Consider the following 11,862-nt stretch of genomic DNA (forward strand, 5'->3'; position numbering starts at 1 on the left):
TCTCTGGGAATTTATATCCACTATCATGTGGGGACAAAATAAAAAGCTTCTGCTAATCCCTAACCCGGCTCAATGCCTGTGAATGCTGTCCTTCCGGCTTCTTGTTTTAGGCCCACTGTCCAATCCTTCCACCCCATCCACACCCTTGATTATTTGGAAGGATTATATCATATCTTTCTCTTTTACTCTCCACTGAAAATAAGTTTGGTTGCTTCAACTTTTCTTCATAACTTAATCCCCCAAGATCATCAATCATCTTGGTCAATCTTCTCTGAACCCTAATATAGTTACCAGAGTAAAGAAAGAAAGACGTGCATTTATATAGCGCCTTTCATGACCACCGGACGTCTCAAAGCGCTTTACAGCCAATGAAGTACTTTTGAAATGTAGTCACTGTTGTAATGTGGGAAACACCAATTTGCACACAGCAAGCTTCCACAAACAGCAATGTGATAATAACCAGATTATCGATTTTTGTTATGTGGGTTGAGGGATAAATATTGGCCAGGACACCCGGGAGAACTCCCCTGCTCTTCTTCGAAATAGTGCCTTGGGATCTTTTACGTCCACCCGAGAGAGAAGACGGGGCCTCGGTTTAATGTCACATCCGAAAGACGGCACCTCCGACAGCGCAGCGCTCCCTCAGCACTGCACTGGAGTGTCAGCCTAGCTTTATGTACGCAAGTCCCTGGAGTGGGACTTGAACCCACAGCCTTCATGACTCAGAGGCGAGTGTGCTACCCACTGAGCCAGAGCTGACCAGGAACTGAGTAAAGTAACCTGAACTGTGTGCCATACTCCAGAATTTGGATCACCATTGAGCTGTATATTTCCCAAAACAACCTATTCTGACGTGTGCATCCCAGTATCCAATTTACCTTGTTAGTGACTGGGAACCTCTTTCAGTAGATGAATTGCGTTGGATAGAGGCTGTGATAGAACAAATTATACACAATGGCCTGAATTTTCCAGGGTGGTAGCGGACGCGATCGCTGGCGGGTCGGGTGGGAAAGTTGTTAGTCATCTCCCTCCCACACGCCTTTCCCCCAGGCACGTCTGTCATTGCAGAGCCAACCTATCCAGCCGCGGCGGGCGACCCAATTGAAAATGTTATCAGGTAGTTTACAGGCACATAAGAGCCTTTTTTCCCCCTATGTTTTAAATTTCCCTGCATGGCCATGGGATTCACGCAGCTCGGGAACCATGTCTGTCAACCTGAGGCAGGAGCTCCATGGCCATTGCTCCAGCTGATTACTTGACAGCATGAAATGTTCAGTAAACGCTCCCACCTGACAGATGATCACTTTCCTCAGGCAGAAGCTGTTGCTCAGTCCATTTCCAGCACAGATTCTGCAGGCTGCAAGTCTTTCCAGCAAAGTCTCCATCCAGTCCCACTCATTGGAGGAACTCTCTCACCATTGACAGAAGGCTTCTGTCATCTGTACTTCACTTGCCATCTATTTCATCAATACTCATCCCTTTATACTGTCTCACCTTGGTCCTCAGAATCGGACCATGATGAGCCCCAACACCAGCAGCACCAAGCAAACCAGCAGCACCAACAACACCAACCTTCTCCCCAATCACCTGATACTACATAGGACACAGGGCATCAGCACCCGAGCTCATTGCTGCCCGGGAGGCCAGGGATGGCCTCCCCATGGCCAGATTTACTTCACTTGACGCTGTACACCCTGGCTGCCACATGATGCACCAGGTTGCCACCACCCTACACCAACACTATAAAGCATCACTACAATGTCCAAGCCATTCCTTTCACACTCATCACCATTGCGAGGGGTACCGTTATGTCTCACCATTCACTGCAACTCACTAAGACACTTCCAAATCTGTCCAAGAACGGAAAGTGTTGAAAATAAAGGTTTCAATGTTTGACACCACATTAACAGAAACTTTACATCAACATTGGATAAAACGCCCAAGTGCCTACCCGTGTGTGTTGGTAGTTGGTATGATTGCACTAGGATGAGGGTGAGCGTGAGGGGTGGCTAGTGAGATGGGGATGTGATAATGTAGATAGAGGGGGTTGGGTGGAGGTTCAAGGTAAGTTGGTGTGAGTAAGGATGAGCAAGAGTAGGGTAGGTAAGGCAGAGTGATGGGGATGTGATGAGAGGCACAGCAGAATGAAGTTGAGTGTGGCTTTGTACTAACGTTTCCTGATCTAATGAGATAATTGAAAGGTTTGCGCCACTGCAGCCTGGTCCTCCTGACCACATCCCTGCTTGTGACCTCCTCTGCATTCTGCAACCAGGCTGTCTTGGTGTCCTGGGGAGGTCTCTTCCGCCCATCGGAAGGGAAGAGGGTTTACCCGCGTGCTCTGACTCCCTCCACAAGCATATGGAGGGAGTCATGGGAGAACCTGGGCGCAGCCCTCTGCCTCTGTGCAGTCATTGTCAGTGTTTGCTGCACTCCAATGTTGTAGTGCACTGACAGCACTACATTAGATGAAACTCCAAATGTAATGTGGCCATGGTCCCTTTAAAGATCCCGGCTGAAAACCCGTCATGGATGACGTTACCCGACCCGCTCCATCTCATTGGGCCGGGTAACGTGCTGGGCGGGGCCTAATAGGCTCCATTAAGGTCAGTTCATTTTCAAAAGCAGGATGGAGCGAGCAGCGGGGTCAGGACCCGACACGGACACCGTCCGCACCGGACCCGCTCAAGTAGGCAAAATTCCAGCCAATGTGTGGAAGAATGGGCTGACTGACCTTTTCTTACTTTATTCTTTGCTCTTTCTTATGTATCAGCTTGGTTCAGTTGATACCACTGTTGCCTCTGAGTCTGAAGATTGTGGGTTTCAATCCCCACTGCAGAACTTGAGCACATAATCAAGGCTGGCTTCATTGTAATACCGAGAGAGTACTACATTGTCAGAGGTGCCTTCTAGTGGATGAAAACTTAAACCGAGATCCTGTCAGTCTGTTCCTACAGTTCTGATGGATGTAAAGGGTCTCATGGCAGCATGTGAAGAACAGTCGGGGTAATTCTAACTTGGTGTGATAGTATAAAACAGGTGATAGCGAATCGGCAGCATCGCTCCCGACATTTATTTCCATTGAAGTCAAACACCTTTTGAAAATCCACATACACTACACCCCTTTATCTGTCCAGTCTCTTCAAAAAAATCTGTTACATTTGTCAAGCATGAAGGGCCTTTAATAAATCCATACTAGCTGTTGTTGATCAATCCATACATTTCTAAATTCTTACTCATTTTATCTCAGGTGATTGGAGTTTGTCCACAATTTATTTTAGACTGGTTGAAAGTATCTCTTTATGGGAATTGATCCAGTACTTTATTGAAGTAATAAAAGCATTTAGAAACAGGTATGATATGAGCTCCACCTGCTGCCACATATTACATAGGATATACGACACAGAAACATAGAAACATAGGAGCAGGAGTAGGCCATTCGGCCCCTCGAGCCTGTTCCGCCATTTAATGAGATCATGGCTGATCATCCAAATTCAGTACCCTGTCCCTGCTTTCTCCCCATAGCCCTTGATCCCTTTAGCCGTAAGAAATATATTTAACTCCTTCTTGAATATTATGTAATAAGTTGGCCTCAACTGCCTTCTGTGGTAGAGAATTCCACAGGTTCACCACTCTCTGGGTGAAGAAATTCCTCCTCATCTCTGTCCTAAATGGCTTACCCCTTATCCTTAGACTGTGACCCCTGGTTCTGGACTCCCCCGCCATCGGGAACATCCTTCCTGCATTTAGTCTGTCTAGTCCTGTTAGAATTTTATAAGTGTCAATGAGATCCCCTCTCATTCTTCTAAACTCCAGCGACCAAAACTGCACACAATGTTCAAGGTGACAGGTCATTTGGCACCAACCAGTCCATGCTGGTGTTTATGCTCCACACGAGCCTCCTCCCATCTTTCCTCATCTAACTTAATCAGCATAACCCTCTATTCCCTTCTCCCTCATATACTTATCCAGATTCCCCTTAAATGCATCTATATTATTCACTTCAACCACTCCCTGTGGTAGCGAGTTCTACATTCTCACCAATCTCTGGGCCGTATCATCATAATATGATATTATCTGTCGTCAAAGTGTTCTCTTACAGTTTGTGATAGTTATTAGGTCTGTAATGAATGTACAGCAAATTGGTATTAGAAAGTATTAATAATTCCAAATTCTTGTTGAAGGTGGATAGGAAGGAGGGAATGATACATTACATTGTCATGACAATCATATACTTTGACATAAAGAAAAAGACAGACTTGCATTTCTATAGCGTCTTTCACAACTTCAAGACGTCCCAAAGTGCTTTACAGCCAATGAAGTACTTTTGAAGTGTAGGCACTGTTGTAATGTAGGAAACGTGGCAGCCAATCTGCAAACAGCAATTTCCCATAAACAGCAATGTGATAATGACCAGATAATCTGTTTTAGTGATGTTGGTTGAGGGATAAATATTGGCCAGGACACCGGGGATAACTCCCCTGCTCTTCTTTGAAATAGTGCCGCGGGATCTGTTACATCCACCCAAGAGGGCATCTTGGTTTAAGGTCTCATCCGAAAGACAGCACCTCCGACAGTGCAGCGCTCCCTCTGCACTGCACTGGGAGTGTCAGCCTAGATTTTTGTGCTCAAGTCTCTGGAGAGGGACTTGAACCCACGACCTTCTGACCCAGAGACAAGAGTGCTTCCAACTGAGCCACTAGCTGACACCGTTAAACATGAGTTACATCAAATGAAAAAAGGATTTGCCAAGCAATTTTATAAAAATTACACCACACTGAAGTTTCGATCTGACTGTTCTTTAAATTCAAAACAACTGAATGTTAGGTTACATTCCACCTATGTAGATGACAGATGAGAGCTGTTACCAATCGTACTAAGTTTACATGCACAGCTGGAGTATCACAGCTGTATGCTTTTTTCCAATAGTCCATTAAAAAAATACAGCAGGTTGGCAGATTTCAGGACACACCTGGCTAAAAACTATTAGTAGACATTGGCACACAATTCAAGTTTTCACAAAGCCCAGCGGGCTTAGCAGGCCAATTAAGGGCCACCCGGCAACAGGTGATGTCACAGATTGACATTTCCTCTGTCAAGAGCTTTTGACAGATGAAATATCAGCGTTTGACAGCTCTTTGAAGCTGTCAAACACTGACAATCTGTACACTAAGTTAATTCCTTCCTCTCAGGCTGATTTAGAGATCTCTCCAGAACAGAAAGCTGAATGCTGCAACCTTTGACAGCTCGCGGCCATTCTGCTTTCTGTGCCGGTGAGATGAGGGACTCCTGAGACCTGAAGGAAGGAAGGCTGTAAAGGTAAGTAAAGGTAAGTAAAACTTATTTAAACACTTTACACACACCAAACACACTTACCTCTTCACTCATACACCCATCACTCACCTGAACACCGGACATTTCGAACCCTCCAAGCCCTTCAGCCCGACGGTCCGCCTCGCTAACTTGCCGTGGTTTGGAGCCATCGGGAATCCCACACTTCAGGGATAAAAATAGGGATTAGGCTAAAAACTGCCTGTTAACTACCTGTTAACAGGCAGTTAATTGGCACTAATCCCCTTCCCGCCTCGGGGAGGCGGCTCTCAGCACAGGTCGGGTATCAGCCTCCATTGAAACTGGCATGGAGGCGGGTTGGGGGCGGGTTGGATTCGTGCCCCCCCGATTTCGAGATTTTAACCCCCCACATGCCTCCAATCCCGCCTCAACGGCCCAATGAAAATCGAGCCCAGAGAGTCTGCAAAGGGATATAGACAGACTAAGTGAGTGGACAGTAAGGTGGCAGATGGAGTATAATGTAGGGAAATGTGAGGTTATTCACTTTGGTAGGAAGAATAGAAAAACAGAATATTTTTAAATGGTGAGAAACTTTCAAATGTTGGTGTTCAGAGGGATCTGGGTGTCCTCGTGCAAGAAACACAGAAAGCTAGCTTGCAGGTACAGCAAGCAATAAGGAAGGCAAATGGCATGTTGGCCTTTATTGCAAGGGGGTTGGAGTATAAGAGTAAGGAAGTCTTGCTACATTTGTACAGGGCCTTGGTGAGACCACACCTGGAGTACTGTGCACAGTTTTGGTCTCCTTATCTAAGGAAGGATATACTTGCCTTGGAGGTGGTGCAACGAAGGTTCACTGGATTGATTCCTGGGATGAGAAGGCTGTCCTATGATGAGAGATTGTGTAGAATGGGCCTATACTCTCTGGAGTTTAGAAGAATGAGAGGTGATCTCCTTAAAACATACAAGATTCTGAAGGGGATTGGCAGGGTAGATGCTGAGAGGTTGTTTCCCCTGGCCGGAGTGTCTAGAACTAAGGGGCATAGTCTCAGGATAAGGGGTAGGCCATTTAAGACCGAGATGAGGAGTTTCTTCATTCAGAGGGTTGTGAATCTTTGGAATTCTCTGCCCCAGAGGGCTGTGAATGCTGAGTCTTTGAGTATATTCAAGGCTGAGATAGATAGATTTTTGGACTCTAGAGGAATCAAGGGATATGGAGATCAGGCGGGAAAGTGGAGTTGAGGTCGATGATCAGCCATGATCTTATTGAATGGCAGAGCAGACTCGAGGGGTCATATGGCCTACTCCTGCTCTTATTTTTTGTGTTCTTATGCTCTTAATGTTAAAATGACAATCTGCAATACTTTAATGAAAGAATGACTTGCATTTATATAGTGCCGTTCATGACCTTACGACGTCCCAAAGCACTTTACAGCCAATGAAGTACTCTTGAATTATAGGAATTCAAGAATATTTTCCAATCAGTTTTCATTCTAAATACAGTACCGAGGTTTTTTTTTTACTAGTATCAATTTTATGCATCAGCTTCCAAAGGTCCTTGGAAATATTCAATATTCAACATGTGAACATTAGAAATTGCAGAGACAAGCAACTGGGATTATCTGAGGAGTTGAGATTCTAAGGGCTCTTTAGTAAAAGAAAAAGTAACAATAAAAAATATAGGGACGTCCTGAGGTTATGAAAGGTGCTCCCCTGCTCTTCTTCAAATAGTGCCATGGAATCTTTTACGTCCACCTGAGTCTCATCTGAAAGACAGCACCTCCGACAGTGCAGCACACCCTCAATATTGCATTGATGTGTCAGCTTAGATTATAAGTAATTTTTTTTAATTCATTTATGGGATGTGGGTGCCGCAGGCAAGGCCAGCATTTATTGCCCATCCCTAATTGCTCTTCAGAAGGTGGTGGTGAGCCGCCTTCTTGAACCGCTGAAGTCCGTGTGTTGAAGGTACTTCCACAGTGCTGTTAGGTAAGGGAGTTCCAGGATTTTGACCCAGTGACGATGAAGGATCGGCGATATACTTCTAATTCAGGATGATGTGTGACTTGGAGGGGAACTTGGAGGTGTTGGTGTTCCCATGCGCCTGCTGCCTTTGTCCTTCTAGGTGGAAGAGGTCGCGGGTTTGGGAGGTGCTGCCGAAGAAGTCTCGAGTTGCTACAGTGCATCTTGTTCCCGGCATCGACCTTGGCACCGGCTACGGACACGGCAATGGCACACCCAACCCAGTCGACCCTGCAAAGTCCTCCTCACCAACATCTGATGACTTGTGCCAAAATTGGGAGAACTGTCCCACAGACTAGTCAAGCAACAGCCTGACATAGTCATACTCACAGAATCATACCTTTCAGCTAATGTCCCAAACTCCTCCATTACCATCCCTGGGTATGTCCTGTCCCACTGGGGGTGGCAGCACAGTGGTATAGCATCGGGAAGGAGTGGCCCTGGGAGTTCTCAACATTGACTCTGGACCCCATGAAGTCTCATGGCTTCAGGTCAAGCATGGGCAAGGAAAGCTCCTGCTGATTACTACCTACCGCCCTTCCTCAGCTGATCAATCGGTACTCCTCCATGTTGAACACTACTTGGAAGAAGCACTGAGAGTAGCAAGGGCACAGAATGTACTCTGGGTGGGGGTTTCAATGTCCATCACCAAGAGTGGCTCGGTAGCACCACAACTGACCAAGCTGGCCGAGTCCTGAAGGACATAGCTGCCAGTCTATGCCTGCGACAGGTGGTGAGATAACCAACATGACGGAAAAACATACTTGACCTCGTCCTCACCAATCTGCCTGTCGCAGATGCATCTGTTCATGACAGTATTGGTAGCAGTGACCACCGCACAGTCATTGTGGAGACAAAGTCCCATCTTCACACTGAGGACACCCTCCATCGTGTTGTGTGGCATTACCACCGTGCTAAATGGGATAGATTCAGAACAGATCTAGCAACTCAAATCTGGGCATCCATGAGGCGCTATGGGCCATCAGCAGCAGCAGAATTGTATTCCACCACAATCTGTAACCTCATGGCCCGGCATATCCCTCACTCTACCATTACCATCAAGCCAGGGGACCAACCCTGTTTCAATAAGGAGTGTAGAAGAGCATGCCGTGAGCAGCACCAGGCGTACCTAAAAATGAGGTGCCAACCTGGGGAAGCTGCAACACAGGACAACATGCATGCTAAAAGGCGGAAGCAGCATGCTATAGACAAGGCTAAGCGAGCACACAATCAACAGATCAGATCAAAGCTCTGCAGTCCTGCCACATCCAGTCGTGAATGGTGGTGGACCATGAAACAACTAATGGGAGGAGGAGGCTCATGAATATTCCCATCCTCAATGATGGTGGAGCCCAGCACATGAGTGCAAAAGACAAGGCTGAAGCGTTTGCAACCATCTTCAGCCAAAAGTACCCAGCGGATAATCCATCTCAGCCTCCTCCTGAGGACCCCACCATCACAGAAGCCAGTCTTCAGCCAATTCGATTCACTCCACATGATATCAAGAAACGGCTGAACGCACTGGATACAGCAAAGGCTATGGGCCCTGACAACATCCCAGCTATCATGCTGAAGACTTGTGCTCCAGAACTAGCCACGCCTCTAGCCAAGCTGTTCCAGTACAGCTACAACACTGGCATCTATCCAACAATGTGGAAAACTGCCCAGGTGTGTCCTGTCCACAAAAAGCAGGACAAATCCAACCCGGCCAATTACCGCCCCATCAGTCTACTCTCAATCATCAGCAAAGTGATGGAAGGTGTCATCAATAGTGCTATCAAGCAGCACTTGCTCACCAATAATCTGCTCACGGACGCCCAGTTTGGGTTCTGCCAAGACCACTCGGCTCCTGACCTCATTACAGCCTTGGTCCAAACATGGACAAAGGAGCTGAATTCCAGAGGTGAGGTAAGAGTGACTGCCCTTGACATCAAGGCAGCATTTGACCGAGTGTGGCATCAAGGAGCCCTAGTAAAACTGAAGTCAATGGGAATCGGGGGGAAAACTCTCCACTGGCTGGAGTCATACCTAGCACAAAGGAAGATGGTTGTGGTCATTGAAGGTCAATCATCACAGCCCCAGGACATCGCTGCAGGAGTTCCTCACGGCAGTGTCCTCGGTCCAACCATCTTCAGATGCTTCATCAATGACCTTCCCTCCAACATAAGCTCAGAAATGGGGATGTTCGCTGATGACTGCACAATGTTCAGCGCCATTCGCAACTCCTCAGATAATGAAGCAGTCCATGCCCACATGCAAAAAGACCTGGACGACGCTCAGGCTTGGGCTGATAAGTGGCAGGTAACATTCGTGCCACCTGTTATGTATTGTGTGTTCTATTGTGTGTTCTCCTCCCACCTGTGGTGGCGCTGTCACAGGAGATAAATGGTTGGGTGTTCTCTGTTAAGTTTAGCTCTCTTTGTTCAGAACTTTCCAGAACTTCTTTTCCTTCCAATAAAGCACTTCATGTTTGAATCTCTGAGTTCTGAGTCCTAAACTGTGTCTAGGTAGAAAGGTACCGACACAACACCACCGAAGTGCCAGGCAATGACTGTCTCCAACAAGCGAGAGTCTAACCACCGCCCCTTGATATTCAATGGCATTACCATCGCGGAATCCCCCACCATCAACATCCTGGGGGTCACCATTGACCAGAAACTTAACTGGACCAGCCACATAAATACTGTGGCAACAAGAGCAGGTCAGAGGCTAGGTATTCTGCGGTGAGTGTCTCACCTCCAGACTCCCCAAAGCCTTTCCACCATCTACAAGGCACAAGTAAGGAGTGTGATGCAATACTCTCCACTTGCCTGGATGAGTGCAGCTCCAACAACACTCACGAAGCTTGACACCATCCAGGACAAAGCAGCCCGCTTGATTGGCACCCCATCCACCACCTTAAACATTCACTCCCTCCACCACCAGCGTGGCTGCAGTGTGTACCAGTATGAGTAATGTAGGCAGTGTAACTATATATACTGGCCCAGCAATGTTCCAAGCAGTCATCATTCTCAAGCTGGTATAACTTTAACATAATTGTGTCTTAAAGAATTTAACATCAAAATCTATAAATATGTCCTTTACTTTCAAACAGATGAAGAGGCCGGTAGAAAACTACAGTACCAGAGCTGTGCAGCACTTGGCTTCAGTCCTAGTGATAGAAAATGATGTACCAGTAAAGCACTTCCAATTTGTAATAATTGTAACATCAGATTGAAAAGATTTGAACGGAAAGAAAGAAAGAACTTGCATTTATATAGCGCCTTTCACGACCTCAGGACAACCCAGAGCGCTTTACAGCCAAATAAGTCTTTTTGAAGTGTAGTCACTGTTGTAATGTAGGAAATGCGGCAGCCAATTTGCGCCGAGCCAGGTCCCAGAACGTGATAATGACCAGAGTCTCTGAACTGAGGGATAAATAGTGGCCAGGACACCGGGGATAACTCCCCTCCCCCCCGCCCCGCTCTTCTTTGTAATAGCGCCGTGGGATCTTTTACGTCCACCTGAGAGAGCAGACGGGGCCTCGGTTTAACGTCTCATCCGAAAGACGGCACCTCCGACAGTGCAGCACTGCATGGGAGTGTCAGCCTAGATTTTCTGCTCAAGTCTCTGGAGTGGGACTTGAACTCGTACCACTTCTGACTCTGATGTAAGAAGTCACACAACACCAGGTTATAGTCCAACAGCTTTATTTGAAATCACAAGCTTTCGGAGCGCTGCTCCTTCGTCAGGTGAAGTGACTCTGAGGCAGGGGTGCTACCCACTGAGCCACGGCTGGAAGGTTTGTTCAGGATAAATGAACTAGAAAATGTGTTTGCTTCCAGAATAAAGTAAGCTGCAGCTAATAGATTTGTGAGTACTGATGTATCCAATTAAATAGTGGCCTGCACAAAATTAGATGCTGTTCCTGCAGAAAAGACACTTAAAGTAGTGCTTTCTGTGTCTGTATAAAACACAACTCTTTCACAGTCTCATTTCTGAAGGCCTGCCAATAATAGAGAAACAAAGAACGCTTGAAGTGTCGTAAGCCTAATCCTTTTAACTTTTTTCAACCTCAATAGGATTTCTGCTTAGGCTTGGTTAGATTAAAACTAAAATCGTGTGGAGACAGTCTGCCACAGGCAAAAATGAAAGGCGCACGGAGATCTGAGGACAAAGTCGCAGGACTTCGGATGACTTCTTGAACTGTGACAATGAAGTCATCTAAACCCCTCTGTTGTATTCAACAGTTATCGCAAAGTTCCTGGTGTCAGCCATACGGTTAGTGAATGACAACTACACCACGAAATATAAAGGTATCAATACTTAACATGTGTGCATAAAATTACTTTGTCCATTAATTTATCAGAGGCATTAACCCACTTATTTTAAATAATTAAAGTCACCCATTCAAATAACATACAAAGGGATGTTATACTAATGCATTAACGTTTCATGTGGTCATTTTCAAAGAGTCTAATTTCAAGGTACAAGAATTGGACAGATATTTCTATGCAGAATTGTTAAGGTATCACTGTTGGGGCTCTGTGTATGGGTAGGTGGGTCTGGGACTCT

The 11,862-nt window shown here is 46.3% G+C and overlaps 1 long non-coding RNA gene across 1 annotated transcript; it reads left to right on the plus strand.

The window, feature by feature from the left end:
• Positions 1-2,619: 2,619 nt before the first annotated feature.
• LOC147112052 (uncharacterized) lies at positions 2,620-11,617 on the plus strand. The gene is made up of 2 exons (XR_015079861.1): positions 2,620-2,686; positions 11,370-11,617. It is a non-coding gene; the product is annotated as an uncharacterized LOC147112052 (long non-coding RNA).
• Positions 11,618-11,862: the final 245 nt, after the last annotated feature.

This window comes from Somniosus microcephalus, chromosome 10 (assembly GCF_052327205.1).
Source record: "Somniosus microcephalus isolate GS21.2 chromosome 10, FLI_Smic_1.0, whole genome shotgun sequence".
Taxonomy (NCBI): Eukaryota; Metazoa; Chordata; class Chondrichthyes; order Squaliformes; family Somniosidae; genus Somniosus; species Somniosus microcephalus.